Below are 22,317 nucleotides of genomic sequence, written 5' to 3' on the forward strand. Positions count from 1 at the left end.
TGTATGCTGTTCAGGGGGTGTCATACAGTCACCTAAATATGATATTCAGTGAATTAATCTATCCCACACATTAAAAACAGATGTCCACCAAGTGACTATTTCAGGCAATGCCAATAAATTGTACATGGGCACTTCTGTCTTTTTTCTTAGTCTTGTAGGAAGTGCAATTGTACAATTTATTTTAATGGTGGCAAATACATGTTTCATGGACAGTCATTTGTTTGCTATTTATACATTTTAAAGAGTTGTAAGCTGCATAAGTGGGTTCCATTGAGTATGTTGAGTGCTATACAGGGTGTTTTATTGATAATATTACATGCAAATAGCAAGAAAAGCCACACAAATAACTGTCCATGAACCATGTATTTTCCACCATTCAAATAAATTGCACGTGGGCACTTTTGTCTTTTTGCTGTCTTGTAGGATGTGCCCATGTACAATTTATTTGAATGGTGGCAAATACATGGTTTGTGGTCAGTCATTTTTAGCTAATTATACATTTTAGATAGTTGTTAGTTACATACATGCAATAAAAATGATAATAAAGTCATATAAATAAAAAGTGTGGCAATTTTTCCTCATAAAATTCTAAGTCCAAAAGGAAGGTCCCATCTGCAGCTTATTTAATGGACGCAAATACATGGTTCGTGGAAAAAAACCGACAGGGCAGATAGACAGATAGATAGATAGATACATACATACCTTTAGTATGTTGGTGGACACAGGGGTAATAGACCAATACAATATATTGGAAATGAACCTTTAGTATGTTGGTGGATTTAGAGTAAATACATCAATACAATATATTGGAAATGGATATTTAATATGTTGGTGGACACAATAGACCAATACAATAAGTTGGAAATGGACATTTAATATGTTGGTGGACACAATAGACCAATACAATAAATTGGAAATGGTCATTTAGTATGTTGGTGGACACAAGGGTAATAGACCAATACAATAAGTTGGAAATGGACATTTATTATGTTGGTGGACACAGGGGTAATAGACCAATATAATAAATTGGAAATGGACCTTTAGTATGTTGATGGACACAATAGACCAATACAATAAATTGAAAATGGACATTTAGTATGTTGGTGGACTTAGGGTTAATTCACCTATACAATAAATTGGAAATGGACATGTAGTATGTTGGTGGTGACAGCATGTCAGAGTGTCACCTCCTCTCTTTTTCATAATTGTCAGTGATTAGATCTACCACCGTCGCACACAAGTGAATTAAATTGCTACTGCACCCACTTGAAAATCATACATATTTTAACATGGTCAAAGGGGACAAATAATTTTTCCTTGGACAGACCCACTGCCTCCCGGACACACAGAGGGTCTTCAGACCAACAGTGAGAAAGTTGTTCAATTTAGTGGGTAAATGGACAAATAGTGTGTTCTTGGTCAGCCCTGCCCCCTCCAGGACACCCCCCCAGGGTCCGTGGACCCCCAGGGACAAAGTTCTGTAGTATAGTGGGAAGGTGGACAAATAGTGTGTTCGTGGTCTGCCCCGCCCCCTCCTGAACACGCCCCTGCGGTCGGCCAATCAAAGGCTCGCTTCCGTGGGCTTTTTCCCCAAAAAAGCTGGTAAGGGGCCATTTAGTGGCTCCGTGGGTCGTGGGGGCGGTCCTTGGCACCCCGAGGAGGAAGTGATGCAATATAATGGGCATTTGGGCTTATAGGGTTTTCGTGGTCAACTGGACAACACTTGACCTGCACATACCCTTTTCACGACCAACGGTCCATTTTAATTCAATCATGCTTCAGAGTAGCATTTACACTTTCCTTTTGTGCTTTACTAGTTGTTTCTTCAAAGTCTCTTGCTCATCATCTGAGTTCAGCTTGGAGGGAGATTACTTTTTGGGTGGTCTTTTTGTTTTACATGAAGTGGAACATGCTACACCCCTGTCCAGTCCAGAGGCCACTGAATGTTCTAGGTAAACAAGGACCTTTTTGCTTTTTCATAAGGTAGGTTTATCAAACCTGCCATCAACTGGATGCTAATACTGAGTCTGTTATCACTAGTCAGTATTGTAAATTGAAGCAGCATTTAATTTGCAAGTGACATTTCTAAGATTAAGCTTCAATTAAGTGCAATTAACGTCCTTACTCATGCTTTCTAGGCACACATTCTCAGTATCTGGCTATCAGATGTTCCAAGTGATGAGGTTTGCTGTTGAGGACATCAATAACTCTAACTTGTTCTGCAACAAAGAATTTCCCAGCAGTTTTCAGTTTTATCGCAGAGAATGGATCAATAAAACCTAAAGAAATGTTCAGTGACCATCAGCTTAAAGTGATTGCTTTAACAGGACCATATGGAAGCACAAGAACTATGACGATTGCATCATTGTTCACAATGGACCTTATACCAATGGTAAATTATGTTTTGTTTTGTTTTGTTTTTTATTTAGTTTTTTGTTTTGTTTTTTACATTCAGGACTACCAGGCTGTACCATATTTAAATGATGGATAAATATATATAGTATATACAGTATTAAAAGAATTGTTTATAAAATAGTGTTTTCTTCTCTTAAAGGTGAATTATGGAGCTACCAGCTATGCATTAAGTGATACATTTCAGTATCCCTCTTTTATAAGAAAAATCCCCAGCAACAAAGACCTGATTCACATGATTATTTGCATCATAAAATGGTTTGGATGGAACTGGGTTGCCTTTCTTGGTAGCCAGGACGCTTACAGTGAGGATGGCCTGAGACAGTTTAACAAGTATATTAGCAATACTGGCATTTGTTTGGCCTATCAAAAGGCTCTTTACCTAGAGGCAAACTACCATCTAGCACTTAAAAAGATTGATTTGCTCAAAATCAATGTAATTGTGGTTTTTGCTTTAACACAATAAGCAAAAAACATAATCAAAGCTGCCATAGAGAGCGACATTCAATTTAAAGTTTGGATTGCAAGTCAAGCATGGTCTATGGATCAACAGTTCCAAGAGAGCCAGGAATTGAGAAAATTGGTACAGTTATTGGCATTACAGAGAAATTATTAACATTGCCCAGATTTTGATGAATTCATCTATAAAGTCAAAAGAGCATCAGATGTTCACAATAATTATAGTGTTGAAGTCCAGAGTTATACCTGTAATCAAGCTTGTGAGAGCTACACATCGTTGACTGCAGAGGAAATTATAAATTAAAATCCCACATTCTCCTTTTCTGTCTATGCTGCCATATATACCATAGCTCATGCTCTGCATAAAGTTCTGCAGTGCAACATGAATGAATGCCACAAAAATACAACGGTTAGGCCATACATGGTAAGACTTAATTATTACATAATAAATTATTCATACTATATATAATTTCAACTTAAAATTTAGATAAACATTAAGACAAACATTATTTAGATGTGAGTTATAAAATAAAAGTGGTCATTTATTTGCTTTTAAAGTTATTCATTAAAGTTGTTCATATTCACTGCACTTTACAGCTTCTGGCTGAAATGAAGAAGCTACATTTTCCACTCAATGGCCGTCAGGTGAAATATGATGACAATGGTGATCCAACCATCAATTACTCAATCGTGCTCTGGCATGCTGAAAGAAATCCTCCATGGTTTGAGATGGTGGTCACATATGATACATATCCAGAAATTACCTTTACCATCAAGAGCTCTCTTTTTCCCTGGCGTAACAATGGTTCTGTAAGTTATCTTTCTTGGTGAGCCTTTTTTAAACATTTAGCTATCTAGATTAATTTAATAACACATTTTTATGAAGGTAAATCAGTAGCAAAACTCAAGAGCTCTCATATTTGATTTGAGAACTTGTACAATAAATATTTGTACTCGTAAGTTGAAATTTACACTCACAGCACCAATGTGAAAACTTATAAAATAAAAAATGGAAGTTTAATGTTGTGATGTGCACTCACAGACAATAATTCAAAGCTTGTGTTCTGAATTCACAATTGCAGGCAAGTAGTCACAAATGTGTAAAATGACATTCACATAAATACAACTGTGGCAGTGGGGGTGTGGTCAAGTGTCCGTCCGGAGAGAGAGAAAGTGGTAAGGGCGCTTGCACCTGAGCTAAATTATGTCTAACACCTGTCTCTAATTACAGTGAGCATGGGGAGAGCAGCATAAAAGAGCCACACCGTCAGCAGACCAGAGAGAGAGTCTGGGTCTTGAAGCTCTTCATGAAGCTACAGTCTTGTTGTGAAGCTAAAGTCTTGTTGGGAAGCTTAAGTCTTGTTGGGAAGCTAAAGAGTATCATGAAAGCGTGAAGCTGACATGTTGTGGCATCTCTGTAAAAACCCAAGTTATTCCATTAAAGAAACTTTTACCTGAGTGGAAGAGACCTGGTTTCCCGTGTACTCCCTGTGAAAGTCTTTTACACTGGTGCCTGAAACCCAGGATCCATTTGAAGATGGAAGGGTGTCGCACTTTAGAGTCCTCCCAGTTGGCAGAGATCCTCCAATCCCTCGCTGGCCTACACCAGGCCCACTAACAAACCATGCTTGAGCTCCGGCAAGACAAAGATCATTGTTTTTTTGAGATCCTATGGGCTCAAGCAGAGGACCGGCATGCGAACCGGAGCCTCCTCAGCCAGGAGACCACTCCAGGCACGACCCTGGACACCACCGCCCCTTTGTCCCCTGCCCACGTTACAGAAGATGGGGGCGGCGGATGACCCAGAAGCGTTGCTGGACCTCTTCGAATGCACCACTGAGATCTGGGGCTGGCCGCCTGGCCAGTGGGGAAGCCCAGCTCGCGGCTCAACAACTGCCGGCAACAAGTCTCCTGGCATACACGGATCTAAAAAAGGCCATCTTGCAACGGGTTGGCTGGAGTCCGGAAGAGAATCGCCAACTATTCTGGAGCCTGCAGTCTGACCGCCCGTTTGCCTTCACCCAATGGCTCCGAGACGACTGCCGGAGATGGCTGCTAGCAGGGGACCGCGACATCGAGGGGATCATTGACCAGGTGGTACTGGAACAGCTGGTACACCGACTGCCAAAAGGGACGGCGGAGTGGGTCCAGTGCCACCGCCCGACGTCACTGGAGGAAGCCGTCCGGCTTGCAGAGGACCACGTGGCGGTGATCCCGAGGGTAGACGAGCCCTCCTACTCCCTCTCTCCTTCCTCTGTGTTTTCCCATGTCTCTGTCCCCTCCCCTCTTCCCTCTCATTCTGCTCTCTCCCCAGGGCCAGTTCCTGCCCCACGCAGGTGAGGAGGACTTCCGCCGCCGAAGCCAGCTTCCTGGGTGTGGGGGCCGACACCTTCCCCTTCCCCGATGCCCCGCCGCTTTTCCCCTCAGGTGGAGGCGTCTGCCGATGCAGGTGCGGGCGTAGCGCCTGGGCCAGCGTGATGGAGGTGCAGAGACCCGGGCCACTTCCAGGATCAGTACCCTCTGATGGAGCTGGGGATGGTGGTATGGGTCTCTGACATCCCGCAGGCTGCCCCCGACCAGGCCGGAGCGTACCGGATACCGGTCAGTGTCAAGGGGGGTACTCACTGAGCATTGGTGGACACCAGTTGTAATCAAACCACTATCCACCAATGCTTGGTTCAACTCGAGGCTTTGGGCACAGCTAAAATGGTGAGGGTGAAGTGTGTGCACAGGGATATTCACCAGTATCCTGTGGTGACCCTTGTGATTCAATTTTGGGGGAAAAAGCGTAGAGTGGAGGCTGTGGTTAGTTCCAGCCTCACCCATCCGCTGATTTTGGGGACTGATTGGCCTGATTTTAGAAATTTGTTAAAAGGAATTTGTGCAGATGGGTCCAGCACTGAAATAAGGAGATGTGAAATATGCGATGCTCTGGCAGAGGAGGCGGAGCTGGGGCCGTCCTCGTCAGCTCCACATCAGAATGACGAGAGGGAAAGAGAGGCTGCAGCCCCTCCCATCTTCAGGGAGTTCCCCGAGGGGGATTTTACTTTGAAGCAGTCACGGGACGAAACCCTGAAGCACGCCTTTGACCAAGTGAGAGTGATCGATGGTCAACAACTCCAGCTGAATGTCGCACTTTCATATCCCAATTTTGCAATTATAAATGAGCAGTTGTATAGAGTGACGCAGGACGCTCAAACAAAAGAAGATACAACCCAGCTCTTGATACCGCGGAGCTGTCGGGAAATGGTGTTCCAGACGGCTCATTATAATCCTATGGCAGGTCATTTAGGAGAAAGAAAAACACTGAACCGCCTAATAGCCCATTTGTATTGGCCGGGCATTGGCGGCAATGTCCGCAGGTGGTGTGCGGCATCCCGCGAATGTCAGCTGGTTAATCCACCGGCCACCCCAAAAACGCCTTTGCGCCCCCTTCCGTTGATCGAGGTCCCCTTCGAGAGAATTGGAATGGACCTCGTTGGGCCATTAGAGCGGTCAGCATGTGGACATCGCTTTGTACTAGTCCTAGTGGACTATGCAACGCGATATCCAGAAGCAGTGCCTCTTCGCAACATCTCAGCACGCAGTGTTACGGAGGCACTCTTCAAAATTGTCTCCCGGGTGGGGATTCCGAAAGAAATCCTCACCGATCAAGGCACCGCGTTTATGGACACTACACGAGCTGTACGAATTACTGGGCATTAAATCGATTTGCACCAGCGTGTACCATCCACAAACGGATGGCCTGGTGGAACGATTTAATAAAACCCTTAAAAACATGATTCGGAAGTTTGTGCACGAGGACGCTAGAAATTGGGATAAATGGCTCGACCCCCTGTTATTCGCAGTACGGGAGGTCATGCAAGCCTCCACTGGCTTTTCCCCGTTCGAGCTGCTGTATGGGCGGTGCCCGCGCGGTGTGCTAGATGTCTTACACGAAGCCTGGGAGGAGGGACCTTCAAATAGTAAGAATGAAATTCAATACATTCTTGATCATAGAGCAAAACTCCACACTTTGGGGCAACTAACACAGGAGAATTTGCTCCAAGCTCAAGAACGACAGCGCCGACTGTATGACAGGGGAACTCAGCTAAGGGAATTTGCACCGGGAGATAAAGTGCTCGTATTGTTTCCCACATCGAGCTCTAAATTACTCGCCAAGTGGCAAGGACCCTTTGAGTTCACACGATGAGTGGGGTATCTCGATTATGAGGTTAAATGAACCGATAGAGGGGGCGCACGTCAAATATACCACCTCAACCTCCTGAAATTATGGAGGGAGGCGGTCCCTGTGACGTTGGCTATAGTAGTTCCAGAGAGGGTGGAGCTAGGGCCAGAGGTGGATTCAAAACATAATCATTTCACTCCAGTCACTTGCGGAGACCACCTCTCGCCGAGTCAACTAGCAGAGGTTGACAGGTTGCAACAGGAGTTTGCGGATGTGTTTTCTCCTCTACCGGGTTGTACGAACCTCATTCAACACCACCACATCGAGACCGAGCCGGGAGTCGTGGTACGTAGCCGCCCCTACCGATTACCCGTGCACAAAAAGAAAATTGTTCGGGAAGAATTGGATGCAGTGCCTTCTCCACACCGTTTGGATTACACCAATTTGTGACATTTCCGTTCGGTTTGTTTGAGGCCCCGGCTACGTTTCAGAGTCTCATGGACCGAATCCTCAGACCACACTCTGCCTACGCCGCTGCCTATTTGGATGACATCATCATTTACAGCAATGACTGGCAGCAGCACATGCAGCATCTGAGGGCAGTTCTAAGTCGCTGCGACAAGTGGGATTCACAGCAAACCCCAAGAAATGTGCAATTGGACAGGTGGAGGTATGGTATCTGGGGTTCCACTTGGGCCACAGGCAGGTGTGTCCCCAAATTGATAAGACAGCGGCGATTGCAACCTGCCTGAGGCCCAAGACCAAAAAGGGGGTGAGACAGTTCCTGGGGCTGGCTGGCTATTATAGGAGATTTGTACCTAATTATTCGGACGTCACCAGCCCACTGACTGATCTCACAAAAAGGGATCTCAGGCGTTCACGCTAGTTAAAGCCGCACTTTGTGGGGGGCTGCTTTTACATTCACCCAATTTCTCTTTCCCTTTTGTTTTACAAACAGACGCTTCAGACAGAGGACTGGGTGCGTACTCTCACAGGTGGTGGAGGGGGAGGAGCGCCCAGTGCTGTACATTAGCCGCAAGCTCTCACTGAGGGAAACTAAGTACAGCACCATAGAAAAAAATGTCTTGCCATCGAGTGGGCGGTCCTCACTCTCCGATACTACCTGTTGGGGCAAGCCTTCACCCTCTGTTCGGATCACGCCCCGCTCCAGTGGCTCCACCACATGAAAGATACCAACGTGCAGATCACCCATTGGTATCTGCCTCTTCAGCCGTTTAAGTTCAAGGTGGTCCACAGACCGGGAGCGCAGATGGCTGCCGCCGACTTCCTTTCCAGAAAAGGGGGGGGGGGTGGTAGGCAGGACGGATGCCTCCCCAGCCTGAGTCATGTGGTGGGGATATGTGGCAGCGGGGGCGTGGTCAAGTGTCCATCCGGAGAGAGAGAAAGCGTTAAGAGCGCTTGCAACTTAGCTAAATTATGTCTATCACCTGTCTCTAATTACAGTGAGCATGGCGAGAGCAGCATAAAAAAGCCACACGTCAGCAGACCAGAGAGAGAGTTTGGGTCTTGAAGCTCTTCGTGAAGCTAAAGTCTTGTTGGGAAGCTAAAGTCTATATTGTGAAGCTAAAGAGTATCATGAAAGTGTGAAGCTGACGTGTTGTGGCATCTCTGTGAAAACCCAAGTTATTCCATTAAAGAAACTCTTACCTGAGTGGAAGAAACCTGGTTTCCCATGTACTCCCTGTGAAGTGTTTTACAGACACATACTTGGGCAATAATGGGACATTAACTTTTGTACTTTAATTCATTTTTGCAGTACAACCACAAATCGGCACTTACAACCTTTCAATTCTGGCCCTGCAACTTTAAATCTTCACGCCTTGACTTTTGCAACTACTTTTGCGTAAAACTGTAGCAAAACTCACTTGTGGACTTGTAAATACTGATGCAAGAAAGCAAGACCAGTGTTTGGCAGGGGAGGGTACAATTAAGTCGTTTTATTTGTTGATGCCTGGCCAATGAAATGGGACATTTTTGTACATGATGATGTCATGCCACAGCGCCATCCCGTGCATTTTTGTTAAGGCAAAGCAGAGCTGGTCATAGCGATGGAGGCATCTAACAATCCAAGGGTATGTTTTGTTAATTATTAACTAAACAGTATTAAAAAAAAGTTGTGTAAAACTCCCACACTTATCAATACATTTTCCTTCACTGATATACTAACATATATTATTTATGAAGACCACTTTCCACTCGACAGTGTAAAGTTTTACCAGGCATCCAAGTATCCAGCACGTCCTGCTGGATTATTTTTTATTTTATTTATTTTTTTTCATTTTTGGGCATACAGATAAGTGTAAGACATCATTAGAAACTATAAAGGGTCACTTTTATTTGTGTACACTCACAATAACAACAAAACCTTGCGCTTTTGTAAAATAAAGAAAATAAACAGGGTGCGCTTTCAGCTGTAATCTATCTCCACGAGGATCTTTCTGAAACACGTCACAAAGATGAAGTGAAACTCCACGAATACTTATCACACAAACATGAAACATATGTCTAAAGAAAGCTTAAAATGTCTACTTTTAAAAAAAACAATTACAATTTAAAACAAATATTCTCCTGCAATGTAATCTGTATGAAACAAAGCAATGTACAGTTTCTCCTGGCTCAGCTCATTATCGCTAATGTGATCACACCCACCAACAGAGCATGCTATTCATACGGTAATGTGCTGAGGCAGCTTATGCAAATATGCAAATGGTAAACGCCCCCACAACAATGCCTTAAAAAACATCAAGTTTCATCATCAGATTCATTCACTTTTCTGCGCGTTTGGAAGATGGCATGCTACACAGGTGAGGAAGCTCTACAGATGGTCCTGGATAATGACGAAGAGTTCACATTTTCCTCAGAAGAAGAGTGGGACTCTGACAATGAACGTATACATTTTGAAGGGCAACTTGATCCAGCCGAGGATACAATTCTGGATGAGTAAGTCATTTAGTTTTACTTACATTAGTTGACATGCTATTTTATATAAACATGTACATATTTTACTAGGTGGACTACTTCCAGACTTGCCAGCCAGAATTCAGAGTATTGACACTTGAAATGTGTCCTAATAGGCAAGTTTTAGTTACATTTAAATGCTGTTTCGGCTAAAGCAGGTATTTAAATTGTATGCTGTATGATATCAATATGATTTGTAATATGATATAAAAATAATATGAATGTTTAGATTATATTTTAACTAGTGTTTATGCTGCCTCATTATCATCACCGAAGCTTGTGCTTGCAAATATCTGTTCGGGTGTAAATGTGTCCAATGTTCTGTAAATATGCCCATATTAGAAAATCAGCATATTAGAATGATTTCTGAAGGATCATGTGACACTGAAGACTGCAGTAATGATGCTGAAAATTCAGCTTTGATCACAGGAATAAATTGCAGTTGACAATATATTCAAATAGAAAACAGTTATTTTAAATTGTAAAAATATTTCACAGTATCACTGTTTTTGCTGTATTTTGGATCAAATAAATGCAGCCTTGGTGAGCAGAAGAGACTTCTTTTAAAAACATTATAAAATCTTACAGAGCTATAAACTTTTAAATGGAAGTGTAGGTCTAAAGTTTTTAAGTAAAGTCTTTATGTAAAGAAAATGTATAGTCAGATAATACATTCAATCATTAAGTTTCCTCACATTCATTCTCTCTCAGGGGAGGGGTCTTTGTCTCCTCAGGTGTGAATCACATCAATATTCATGATCATCCACGCCTCCTCGCATGATCATCCACGCCTCATGGCCTTTCTAACACTAAAAGTGTCTTACAAAAGTTAAATGACTATATTGTTTTGTATGAATGAGTGATCAGGATGGTTTCACATCATTTTTGTAGCAAAAACTCTAGGCTACAAGATCCAGTTCTCAAAAGTATTGTGACCAAATGTTTAGTATGATATATGGCCTTATTTCAGTGACTTACAATTTTTGTTTTTTTCAAAAACCATGCATAAACATTATTTTCTCAAAAATACAAACATGTACATACATGTTGTTCACATAGCCCAGTTTGTGCTGAATACAGTGTTATCAGACTTTAGCTATTAATATGTTTTTAAGCAAATGAAAAAAGCACAAATGAAAAGGCATGTCAAAACTTCTCCAGGGCCCAAAACACCCTCAGGCCCCAGAGGGTTAACTTTGAAAAACAATGAAGACTTAGATCATGCCAAAAAGCAGGCACAAGATCATAAGATCATAAGAGAAGAAAAACAAAGTTTCAAGAGTTTGAGTATTTCAAAGGCATGAAATATGCATTTACGAACTAGGGGGCACTGTGGAACTGATGAGGCACGTCTATGCTGAATTGCAATATCAAATCAAAAGATGTCCTAAGACAAATATATGTGTAAACTTTCATAAGTTTTCAGCCATCGTATGCCCCTCAAAACACAGTGGGAAAATTTTAAATTCCCACAACCCTTCCAACATGGCTGACTTCCTGTTGGACAGAGTCAAATACAACCAAATGAACTTTGTCTAACATGATGTGAGCAGTAACCATGCCAAATCTTGTGCACATATGAGCAACTTCATCCCAACCACTGCCTGCGTTTGGAGGCGCTGTAGAGCTCCTCGACCACACCCAAGCCTAAACACTACATAACTTTTTAATTTTTTTACACAGGCCTAACGTGTGTGCCAAGTTTTTTGAGTTTTCAACCATGATGAATGCCTTATAAATGGGTGAGTGTGCTAAAAAAAAAAAAAAATAATAATAAATATAGCTGCAAGCAGCGATGATGGGCCCAAGCACCATGGGTCCATTTCCACTCGGTGGCTTTCGGAAAACAAAGCATGATGGACACAGCAACATCTCAACATTAATGTAAACTTGGACCCTAAACATACAATGTGTAATAAATATATGCCACCATTCCAATTTGACTACAACTTCATGTACTTTAATCCATTGTCATGACAACACTATTAACGCTATCAAGCATCCCTTTAAAATTTTCCATCATCAGTGTCTAAAAAATTTAAGCAATTTGGGTAATTAACTTTTTCAAAGTCTGTTGTAAGTGCCACACTTCCTGCTGCCAGTTGGTGGCACTATGACCATGACCCACAATAGCCACGTCCATGTGATTAGCCCCCCAAGAAAAACTCTTATCTATTTTTATAGATACAATTTTTTAATCACACAATTCACGTAGAAGATATGAGACACTTCCTGTTTCCTTATTTTTGCCATTAATTTAGTGAATCGCCATGGCAACTCCATTCGATATTTTAAAATCTCTATTCAGATTATCTATCTATCTATTTTTAATTGTAATTGTGATTTTTTTTTTTTTGCTAACTGATTAATTTTACATTTTTGCTATAATTTAATATAATTTATTGAAAAATATGTAGATCTAAAGATTATATTGTAATGATTTCATTTACATTTTCATTTATTCTTAAAATGGTTTTAAATTAAATTAACATATGTATTTCAAAGCATTAGGTGTTAAGATAGTCTAAACAGATTTTAATATGAGCACAGAAGTAATTTAGGCTTGAAATTTCATTGTAATTCTGTAGCAATAGTTTTCAAATTATTTTACTGTTGCATTTTTCACTGTTCACTGTCAAAATAAATGAAGTATATTAAATTTGAGTCTGCAACTGTTTAATTAGCCTCTAAATTAATGTTGGGAATATGAGGACATAAATTATGTTAGAATACTGCATGTTCGCCAATAAAATAATTATTCAAAGCATAAAATACCAACTGGTTACCAACAAATCTATTTGTCACGGTTCTGGCATTTGTGCCAGCTCATAATGTTATTTGTTTTTCTCTTTCACTTTCTCTACATTTGATAACTTCATCGTTATGTGTACTGTTTTTGGTCATGAGATATTGTATGTCAGTGGAGAAGTACATAAATCAGTGCTGATAAAAAGAGTCCGACTGAGTGGTCTAGTGGTAATTAATTCGCCCATTGCATAAGAGGTTAAAGGTTCAAATCTTTCCATATAAAACTATATGTTTTAATTAACAAAGATTGCATCTGCACCTCAGTTGATGTATATATTGAGTGGGGACACATTTGTTTGCATTTTTCTATGGGATTCGACTGGAAAAGAGCTCAAACTCAAACGCGGGGTTAGTTGTCACATATGTGGTTTAAACGTTTCCACACATGCTGATAAGACGAAACTTAATTTGTTTACTTGTTGCAATATCAACACTGTGAAGATAATTTTTTGGGGGGAAAATCTGCTCCAGCAGCGGGAATTTGCATGACAGCACCAGTGACCAAGATGGCACAGCTCTACATACACACAAACAATATGGCTGAGAAGGCAATAGGAGACATATTTTGCTTGAGAAGAGCGCAAGCTGCAGAAAAAAACTGCTGACACTAAACGACACTGATAACAGCCAGAACAAACATTTATCATAAATTCAAAATAACACATTCCAGCACCGGATCGGCAATGAAAACATACACAGATCAGATGAAAACTCCAACTCAAGAACTGGAGATGTTTAACACATGAAATGAGAAATATAGTTAACTGAAGAACATAGTTACACATATTTCATATACATAACGTATGAAAGAGGGATACCTTCTGGACAGGACACAAAAATTCTTCTCTGTGTTATTTTGGGAATCATTCATGGAGCTTGGCTGCCCTCTATTGGACATTTCTTGTAATTACCACTCATTACATATACACATTATGACATAGTTTTCTATTATTTTTAATTTTATTTGATAATTTTATTATATTTTATTTATATAAAAATTAAGAAATATGTTTATTAACAATAAACTTTAACATCCAAGCATGCCAAATACCTCAAAACATGTGAATATGCACAAAAAGGAATGATAACATTTAATGCATTTCCATGGCAACAGTATTTAAGATATCAAGAATCCCTTCTGAATTTTAAATCTGCACTGTCTTGACATTATTCAATTTTTTTTTTTGAAGCAATTCAGGTTAACATAATAGGGATATTTCAAAGTCTGTTAAAAGTGACACACTTCCTTCCGCCAGTTTGTGGCACTATGACCATGACCCACAATAGCCACATCAATGTGATCAGCCTGCAAGGACAAACATTTGGCTCAAATTTGATGTTTTTAATATTTTGCATGCAGAAGATATGAGACATTTCCTGATTCCAATTTTTTTTACGTTATTTTATCGCGTCGCCATGGCAACACCATTCGATATATCAAAAATCCTTTTGCAATTTAGCATCGTCAATGTCTTGGCATGATGTCGCCCACATTTGGTACCTGTAACATCAAATCATTTTTAGGAGCATATCAAATTCCATAGCATGCATTTTTCAAATAATCCAAAATGGCCAACTTCTTTTTGGGCAGAGCTTATGACTGTCAGCATGAAATTTGTCCGGACTGATGAGATCTATATGTGTACAAAGTTTGGTGATTGTAGCTTAAAAGGGATGTGCTACAGAGCCCCCCAAACAGGCCCATGTTCTAGGTGGTGCCGCACAGCCCCCACTGCATGACCCCACCTGCAAGTTTGCCATGCTCTAATGGCCAGCGACTCTGATGTGTGTGCAAAATTTCAAGATAAATATAGCTGCAAGCAGCAATCAACAGGCCCAAGCACCGTGGGCCCATTTCCTCCTGGCGGCTTTAGTAAAACAATGCATCAAAAATTTTGAAGCGATTTGTGTAAATGTAAATGGATTTTGTAAAAAGACTATTGTAAGGGCCACACTTCCTGCTGCCAGTTGGTGGCGCTACAACCATGACCAACAGTAGATACATCAATGTGACAGCCCTCAAGGCCAAACATACGGGTCAATTTTGATGTAAATCACACGATGCACGCAGAAGATATGAGACAATTCTTCCCATTTTTTTGTTAATTTATCACGTCACCTTGGAGACACTGTTTGAGACATCAAAAATCTGTTTGCAATTTAGCATCTTCAATGTTTTGGCATGACATTTCCTAAGTTTGGTGCCAGTCAGAAGAATTCCCTATGAGGAGTATTTCAAAATCCAGAGCATGCCATTTTCAAACAATCCAAAATTCCTGTTGGGCAGAGCTAATGTCTGTGGTGTGAAAGTTTGAGCTTGATGAGATCTACATACAGTATGTACAAAGTTTGGTGACTGTAGCTGAAAAGGGATGTGCTACAGAGTCCCCTGAACATAGCCATTTTCTATTTGGCACTACAGAGCCCCCTCTACATGCCCATGAATGAACCTTTGCCCAGACCTAATGGCTGATGATTCTGATGTGTGTGCAAAAAATCATAAAAATTCAAGCATTCCAAGTACCTCAAAAACATATGAATATACATAAAAATGAATAATAGTGTTCAATGCATTGCCATAGCAACAGTAGTTAAGATATCAAAAATCCCTTCATATTTTAAATCTGTACTGTCTTGACATTATTATAATTTTTTTTGAAGCAGTTCAGATAAAAATAAGAGTGCTATTCCAAAGTCTGTAAAAAGTGCCACATTTCATTCTGCCAGTTGGTGGTGCTATGACCGTGCCCCACAATAGTCATATTCATGTGATCAGCCCCCAATACCAAACATAAATCTCAATTTTGATCTAAATCGCACAACGCACGCCGAAGATATGAGCACTTCCTGTTTTTCATTTTTTGCCATTAATTTATCACCTCGCCATGGCAACACCATTTAAAATATCAAAAATCTGTTCGCAATGTAGCATCTTCAATGTCTTGGCATAATGATTCCCTCGTTTGGTGCCTGTCATATAAATCCCATAGGAGGAGTATTTCAAATTCCAGAGCATGCATTTTTCAAACAATGCAAAATGGCAGACTTCCAGTTGGGCAGAGCCTATGACTATGGGGTGAAAGTTGTCTAGCTTGATGAGATCTATATGTATACAAAGTTTGGTGACTGTAGGTGAAAAGGCTTGTGCTACAGAGCCTCCCAAATATCCAATTTTCAAGGGGACAGCAGAGATATATGGGCCCTAATAATAAAAATAATAATCCTTAGAAGAACAATAGGGTCTTCACACTTTCAGTGCTTGGGCCCTAATAATAATTGTGAAAAAAACATTCCAAAAACAATAGGGCTTTAACACCTCACCTTCGGTGCTTGGGCCCTAAAAATAAAAATATAACTAAATGTAGCTGCAATTAACGGGGTTCAAGCAGTTTAAGGCCTTTAAGCACATGCATAAAAAGGTATTATGTTTTATTTAGCAAACATGTAACCACCTAGATCATAGATGGAATAGACCATTTACAGCCAATACAGGCAATTTACTAGGAAAATACATGGTTTTTAAAGCTTTTTAAAGTTCATAGCGCCACCTATGGTCCAATCTCCATAAAAGTCTGCATGCTTGATTAGAATCATATGTCGCATGTGCTCACTTAATTTCATGATGTTCTGCGTTTGTATTTAGGAATTATGGGCTTATTTGTACACTTGACCACACCCATTTTCTAAATGACACTGTTATAGCTACCCAAAGGGTAAAGTTCAACTTTTTTTTTTTTTTGGATAATTATTGACATAGATAGTCCAGAGAATTGTACTGCATTGGTTTTATTGTGGTTGAGCAAAAAACCTAAGACTAGTTCACAAAAGTAGTTTTTTTACGTAATCGTGAATATTTAATGAACGATTTGATTCTTGAAGCAAAAAATGAAGGATACAACAAATGATCCTTCGCGGCCTTGCCTACCCCAGATTTCATTGTGCGCCAGTGACGACAGGATTTTTTTGCCGAATTACACTTTTAAATGTAAGTATTGGGTTTCAACTTACTCAAATATCTAATGATACAAATGTAAAAAAAAAAAAAAAAAAAACTTAAAGTGGTTCAAATGTTGACTTATATCTTACTAAGATGCGATTATACACTATATTGCCAAAAGTATTCGCTCACCCATCCAAATAATTGAATTCAGGTGTTCCCATCACTTCCATGGCCACAGGTGTATAAAATGAAGCACCTAGGCATGCAGACTGCTTCTACAAACATTTGTGAAAGAATGGGCCGCTCTCAGGAGCTCAGTGAATTCCAGCGTGGTACTGTGATAGGATGCCACCTGTGCAACAAGTCCAGTCGTGAAATTTCCTCGCTACTAAATATTCCACAGTCAACTGTCAGTGGTATTATAACAAAGTGGAAGCGATTGGGAATGAGAGCAACTCAGCCACGAAGTGGTAGGCCACGTAAAATGACAGAGCGGGGTCAGCGGATGCTGAGGCGCATAGTGCGCAGAGGTCGCCAACTTTCTGCAGAGTCAATCGCTACAGACCTCCAAAGTTCATGTGGCCTTCAGATTAGCTCAAGAACAGTGCGTAGAGAGCTACATGGAATGGGTTTCCATGGCTGAGCATCTGCATCCAAGCCATACATCACCAAGTGCAATGCAAAGTGTCAGATGCAGTGGTGTAAAGCAGGCCACCACTGGACTCTAGAGCAGTGGAGATGCGTTCTCTGGAGTGACGACTCACGCTTCTCCATCTGGTAATCTGATGGATGAGTCTGGGTTTGGCGGTTGCCAGGAGAACGGTACTTGTCTGACTGCATTGTGCCAACTGTGAAGTTTGGTGGAAGGGGGATTATGGTGTGGGGTTGTTTTCAGGAGCTGGGCTTGGCCCCTTAGTTCCAATGAAAGGAACTCTGAGTGCTTCAGCATACCAAGAGATTTTGGACAATTCCATGCTCCCAACTTTGTGGGAACAGTTTGGGGATGGCCCCTTCCCACAGCAGTGATAATGACCACTGTGAATTCCCTCGGTAGCCTGAATGGTCGACACAGAATCATAAGAAATTCCAGATCAGGAGAACAGAAAGACTTGATAGAATGTACGTTCCTCTGATCACACCAGGATTTGTTGATCATAAAACATACACCACCACCTCTGCTTTTACCTGAGAGGTCTTTCGCTCTGTCCGCTCAGTGCACGGAGAACCCCGCGGGTTCAATGGCTGAGTCTGGAATCTCCGCAGACATCCAAGTTTCTGTTAGGCAGATAATGCAGCAGTCCCTCGTCTCTCGTTGGAAAGAGATCCGCGCTTTCAGCTCGCAGAGCTTGTTATCCAGAGACTGAACATTTGCCAGTAGAATAGTGGGTAGCGGGGGTCGATTTGTGCGGCATCTTACTCTGATGAGAACGCCGGCTCTGTTTCCCCTTTTCCTCCTGCGTTTCCGCGGCCGTGCTGCCCAGACAAAGGGCTCCGCTTGCGTGTTTGTAAACAGCGGGTCGGCATTGAGGAATGTGAAGTCTGGTTTTCGGTGTGAGATCGCTGAACCAATGTCCAAAAGTGTTTTGACAATTTAAATACCTGCTTTAGCCAAAACAACATCTAAATGTAACTAAAACTTGCCTATTAGGACATATTTCAAATTTCAATACTTTTAATACTGGCTGGCAAATCTGGAAATAGTCCAACTAGTACAATATGTACACTATATTGCCAAAAGTATTCGCTCATCCATCCAAATAATTGAATTCAGGTGTTCCAATCACTTCCATGGCCACAAAGTGGAAGCCACGAAGTGGTAGGCCACGTAAAATGACAGAGCGGGGTCAGCGGATGCTGAGGCGCATAGTGTGCAGAGGTCGGCAACTTTCTGCAGAGTCAATCGCTACAGACCTCCAAAATTCATGTGGCCTTCAGATTAGCTCAAGAACAGTGTGTAGAGAGCTTCATGGAATGGGTTTCCATGGCCGAGCAGCTGCATCCAAGCCATACATCACCAAGTGCAATGCAAAGCGTTGGATGCAGTGGTGTAAAGCACGCTGCCACTGGACTCTAGAGCAGTGGAGACGCGTTCTCTGGAGTGACGAATCACGCTTCTCCATCTGGCAATCTGATGGACGAGTCTGGGTTTGACGGTTGCCAGGAGAACGGTACTTGTCTGACTGCATTGTGCCAACTGTGAAGTTTGGTGGAGGGGGGATTATGGTGTGGGGTTGTTTTTCAGGAGCGGTGGGTTAGGGTTAGGGTTAGGGTTAGGGTTAGCTGGGCTTGGCCCCTTAGTTCCAGTGAAAGGAACTCTGAATGCTTCAGCATACCAAGAGATTTTGGACAATTCCATGCTCCCAACTTTGTGGGAACAGTTTGGGGATGGCCCCTTCCTGTTCCAACATGACTGCGCACCAGTGCACAAAGCAAGGTCCATAAAGACATGGATGAGAGAGTTTGGTGTGGAAGAATTGACTGGCCTGCACAGAGTCCTGACCTCAACCCGATAGAGGACCTTTGGGATGAATTAGAGCGAAGACTGCGAGCCAGGCCTTCTCGTTCAACATCAGTGTCTGACCTCACAAATGCGCTTCTGGAAGAATGGTCAAAAATTCCCATAAACACACTCCTAAACCTTGTGGAAAGCCTTCCCAGAAGAGTTGAAGCTGTTATAGCTGCAATGGGTGGGCCGACGTCATATTAAACCCTATGGATTAAGAATGGGATGTCACTTAAGTTCATATGCGTCTAAAGGCAGATGAGCGAATACTTTTGGCAATATAGTGTATATGTTTATATAAAATAGTATGTCAACTAATGTAAGTAAAGACTTACTCGTCCGAAATTGTATCCTCGGCTGGATCAAGTCGCTCTTCAAAATGCAAATGTTCATCGGAGTCCCGCTCTTCTTCTGAGGAAAATGTGAATTCTTCCTCACCTGTGAAGCGTGCCATCTTCCAAACGTGCAGGAAAGTGAATGAATCTGATGATGAAACTTGATATTTTTTAAGGCATTGTTGGGGGCTTTTACCATTTGCTTTGATCGCCTCAGCACATTACCGTATGAATAGCGCCCTCTGAGAGTGGGTGTGATCACATTAGCAACAATTAGCTGAGCCAGGACAAACTGTACATCACTTGGTTTCATACAGATTACATTGCAGGAGAATATTTGTTTTAAATTTGAATTATTGTATTTAAAAGTAGACATTTTAAACTTTCTTTAGACATATGTTTCATGTTTGTGTGATAAGTATTTGCAGAGTTTCAGTTCATTTTTTTGATGTGTTTCAGAAAGATGCTCACGGAGACAGAGATGGCTGAAAGCGCATCCTGTTTATTTTCTTTATTTTACAAAAGCACAAGGTTTTGTTGTTATTGTGAGTGTACACAAATAAAAGTAGATGCTTTATAGTCTCTAATGATGTCTTACACTTATCTGTATGCCCAAAAATAGAGTATTTTAAGTTGTTTCCGCTGTTATGAGGAAAAAATCCAGCAGGATGCGCCGGTGCGTCTGTCGACCCCTGAGGGTTAAAGGAAGATGCTCGGTATATCATAGCCTTCAAAGGATGCGTCCTACCTAGCATGCAGCCTTCCAAACGAGAAACAGCCAATGATGGTTTTCTGAAACCTGCACAGTGACAACAGTCCCACCTACTGGCCTGAACATCTGAAGGCCTTTATGCGCTGAACTGTATGAACGCAAGTGATAATCAACCACAGCCAGCACCCATTGCTTTTCAATATGGACAGATGGACTACTGGCAAACAAAGTTGAAGTCATTCAATATTTTTTTATTTGAAGTGAAAGTGGCTTGAGATTATACATCAGGGGCTTAAGCCCCCTAAGCCAGTCCAGCCCTGTGTGTATGTGAGTGTACTGATCCATACAAATTTTTCATTTAGGAGTTTGAAAATGGATCAGCAGGTTTTGCACAAAATTGTGGAGTCTGTGCCAGCATATACCAGATTTTGTGCATGATATCATTAAGAGCACAAAGGAGACATCCTGTAGCAATTTTCAAATTCATGTTTATTTTTTAGTTCAGCTTTTCACTTACTAATAATAAAGTGTGTAATGAAAAAAACTGTATTAAATTAGAAAAATTCAGACTTTGAGCCCCACTGTGTATATAGGCTAGAGTAACAGGCAGTCATGCTTGACATCACAAACTTGCCAATACAAAACTGAAAAATCTGCATATATTACTTGGAAACAGTTATGAAAGTTTTGATATTTTTCTTCAGATAAATGATGCAGTCTTTTACAAGCTAAGAAGCATTTGCATGTTCATTAAGTAACTTTATAAACAAATATATTATCTATTTTATTCTCATAACTAACCCCAGAATTGAGCTCCACTCTCTTTTGCATATATGTTTCTTTCAAATCATAATAGTGAAGTATCTAAAACCACTAAAAAATACATTTGAGACCAGACTCTTCTTGGACTCTCCTCTGTCCAAGTTACACAGACAGAAACTAATGTTAACGCCTGAAATCATTTTACTTGACAGTGTAGAAGATAGAAATTGCTTGCTAAAATGTCCAACAATTCATTTATCTTTCAAATATTTAAAAATTTTTAAATAACAAAACTATCCTGCTACTAAAGGCAATTGCAATTCACTTGTAGTGCTTTTTATCTGTGTAACACCATTGTTGTGGACTAATTCCTACTAATGGTTTGGGTGTAACTCTGAATTGATGTTTGAAAGTAAGCAGCAGTGTTCTTTTCTGGTTGAAATATTATGATATAAGCTTTTGGTATGAAATAGCTGAAGACAATAGAATTAATACTGGCTAACTGGGACATTGCATTGAGAAGTATGAGGTATTTGCTTTTGAGAGTGGTTATTGCTGTAAACAATGCAATATAGCTCACATAGTACAAAACAATACTAAAGGTTATTGATTTAGTCTCATTATAACTTGACGGCAGATCTCTTCCCATGTAGGAAAACATGAGACACAGGAGACCCAAAAACCAACATACAAACACAAGTGTGCTAAGGGTTACAGTGGCTGCCCACACCACATTTGAGCAGAATTTGGTCTTCAAAAGAAAATGTGTCCATGACGGGTTTGGGAGCTACGGACAGTCGCCCATAACAAACAAGCAATTAAAACAATGAGAGACCAAAATATAATGAAGAGCCACTGGCCATTGTGCTTCACCCACAAGCTGTGCAAATTAGGGAACTTGGCAGCCATTTTGAAGACACAGACAATTTGAAAAGCACGAACAGTCAGACAGGAGAGACAGACACTGAAGAAAAATCCAAATATGACATTTCTCAAGACACAAGTTGCACGTGTTGGTTTTCCAAAGAAAAAGAACATACTTAAGTTAGACACAGTCAAAGATGCCAACATTAGTAAACACATGCTACCACCAGCAGACTTCACCATTGGTGTATTATGATTGTAGATGAAAAGACAAAGGATGACAATTAAGAGAATAATCAGACATATGGCAGTAAATATGAACATGATGGAGGAGATTTCTGTGTAGTCAAGATAGACAACAGAGCGCATCTTACA

At 41.1% G+C, this 22,317-nt stretch overlaps 1 pseudogene; it reads left to right on the forward strand.

The window, feature by feature from the left end:
• The first annotated feature begins 1,773 nt into the window (after positions 1–1,773).
• LOC127454029 (taste receptor type 1 member 1-like) lies at positions 1,774–8,570 on the forward strand (annotated as a pseudogene).
• The last annotated feature ends 13,747 nt before the right edge of the window (positions 8,571–22,317 follow it).

Source organism: Myxocyprinus asiaticus, chromosome 16, assembly GCF_019703515.2.
Source record: "Myxocyprinus asiaticus isolate MX2 ecotype Aquarium Trade chromosome 16, UBuf_Myxa_2, whole genome shotgun sequence".
In the NCBI taxonomy this organism is placed as follows: domain Eukaryota; kingdom Metazoa; phylum Chordata; class Actinopteri; order Cypriniformes; family Catostomidae; genus Myxocyprinus; species Myxocyprinus asiaticus.